We start from the raw sequence: 2,374 nt of genomic DNA, 5'->3' as shown, positions 1-2,374 counted from the left end.
CCTGCCGAGCGCTGCCGGGGAATAAATGAGCGAGACGGAGAGACGGAGAAGAGGCAGGGGGTGGGCTCTCGGGTGATGTCACCAGCTAGCAACAAAGCGGTGCCCAGCGGCGGAGGAATGAGGGCTGGGGCCGGCCTGCTGCCCCGGCCGCACGGCCACCAGCCTGGGCAGCGCGGCCCCGCAGCGCCGGGGACAGCGACTGGGGTGTCGCCGTGTGCGGAGGTGGCCTCGGAGCCGTGTCCTTGTCAAAGCACGGCTGGGCCCTGCCGGACCCCTCCGGCGGGGCTGGGGTCAGCGGGCAGGGGCAGCAGCCGTCCTGGTGGGTGGCATCCCGGCGCGATGTGCAGAGGGACCGTGACAGTCCCCGTGGACAGTGACAGTCCCCCAGGGACCGTGACAGCCCCCATGGGCAGTGACAGACCCCCAGGGACAGTGACAGCCCCCCAGGGACCGTGACAGCCCCCATGGGCAGTGACAGACCCCCAGGGACAGTGACAGCCCCTATGGGCAGTGACAGACCCCCAGGGACCGTGACAGCCCCCATGGGCAGTGACAGACCCCCAGGGACAGTGACAGCCCCCCAAGGACCGTGAGAGCCCTCCCGGCTCACCGCAGGCTGTGCCACATCCTGAGCCCAGGTCATGGGTGGCACCGCTGCCCGCGGCTCGCAGGGACAGGGACAGGGACAGGGACAGGGACAGGGACAGGGACAGGGACAGGGACAGGGACAGGGACAGCCCCGACCCAAATCCCTGCTGCCCCAGCCCAAAGCAATGCCCCTGTCAGAGCTCAGCACCAGCTGGATGAGCTTCTGGAAGTGGGAACACACCAGAGAGTGAAGCAACACTTGTCCCCACTGGCGTGTGGCTGTGGTGTGGGGCTGGTACAGCATCGCTGAGGAGTGAGGGACAGGGTTCAGTGCCACTGTGGCCATGCTCAGCACCCCTCCTGCTCCTCCCTGGGCACAGCACCACGACAGCGGCAGGATCCTGCCACAGCCTCCCTGGAAAATGCTGAGCTGTGCTTTGCTCAGGGGGTTTTGTCTCAACCTGCTGTTTTTACTCATTTCCCCCCGTGTTCAAAAATCAATAAATGTGTGGCTTCAGAGCTGCTGGAAGTGGACTTTTCAGCACAGAGTACCAGAAGAGAAACCCCGTGAGAAAATGATGCAAAATCCTGCCCAAGTTGCTCACCCTGCCCAGGAAAATGTGTCTGAAATATTTCAGAGGAGCAGCTCCTCCAGTGCAGCCTCTGCTGACTGAGCTCTGGGGGGGTCTGGAGTGAGGCTGGGACATTTGGCACGCTCTGGTCACCCACCACCAAGTCCAGCTGCCCCCACCAGGTGACCTGACACATCCCTTAGCCGTGCACACAGAGCTGCAGCCTCCTGCAGCCTGGCACGCAGGTGACTGCTAAAAGCAAAGCTCTGTTCTTCAGAGGATTTCCCCTAAATCCCAAGAAAATGACACCCAACCTTTGTGTCTACAGCGGAGTTCAGTTCTCATTCAGATTTTGGTAAATGTTAATGCACGTCTTTGAGTCATAACAGACTGACACCAGGCAAACGAACCTAATTTGCTGCTCACAGGGAAGTGAATGTTTCTCTCCTGAAGCATCCAAACTTGTCACTGCTCTGCACCTAGACATGAAGCACAGCTAAGGATGATCTAATGACCTGGGAGAACAGGAGACAGCTCACTGCTCCTTTGCCTTATTTTCACTCCGGGCTGGCTCCTGCCTGTTGCAGGTCTAACAACAGATCCAGTCCCAGACAGTTTAACCCCCTTCCCATATCCGAGGGCTCCCAGGACATTATTTCAGGTGGAAATGCCACCTGCTGCGCACGTAGGGGCTGAAAATCTCGCAGGCGGGCTGATGCTGGGTGGAAACATCACGGCAGTACAAGGAGGTACCTCCAGCTCTGGGTGTGTTCATCCTCACAGGCTCCATCTCTGCGTGCAGCATCCAGGATGTGGTGTGGACTGAGACAGAACGAAGCAGAAATTGGGCCTGATGCCCAGAAAATAGCAGCAATTTCCTCTGAGAAAGGGCAAATGAATAAATAAATAAAATCAAGTTACGTGCGAGAGCCCGATGCTGTTCCTACCGTTACAAAAGCGTCGTCATTTCAAATGTTTCCTCCAAGAGCACAGGGCCCAGACAGGCAAAGGTTGTTGGATAGGACAGGAAATCAAGGCTCTGGGAATTAAGGCAAACCTCTGAGCTCTCCCTCCTCCTGCATCCACAGCCCAGAGCCGGGATCAGGGCCCAGCAGCACCAACTGGGAGATGCTCAGCTCACCCAGGGATTCAGAAGAGCAACAAGGGGACAGAAAAAAGGGCAGAACTGAAGCAAACTCTCTGAAGCAGGGCCC

This window comes from Sylvia atricapilla, chromosome 20, assembly GCF_009819655.1.
Source record: "Sylvia atricapilla isolate bSylAtr1 chromosome 20, bSylAtr1.pri, whole genome shotgun sequence".
NCBI lineage: Eukaryota > Metazoa > Chordata > Aves > Passeriformes > Sylviidae > Sylvia > Sylvia atricapilla.
The sequence above is the reverse complement of the archived record's forward strand: the minus strand, read 5'-3'. Positions refer to the sequence as shown.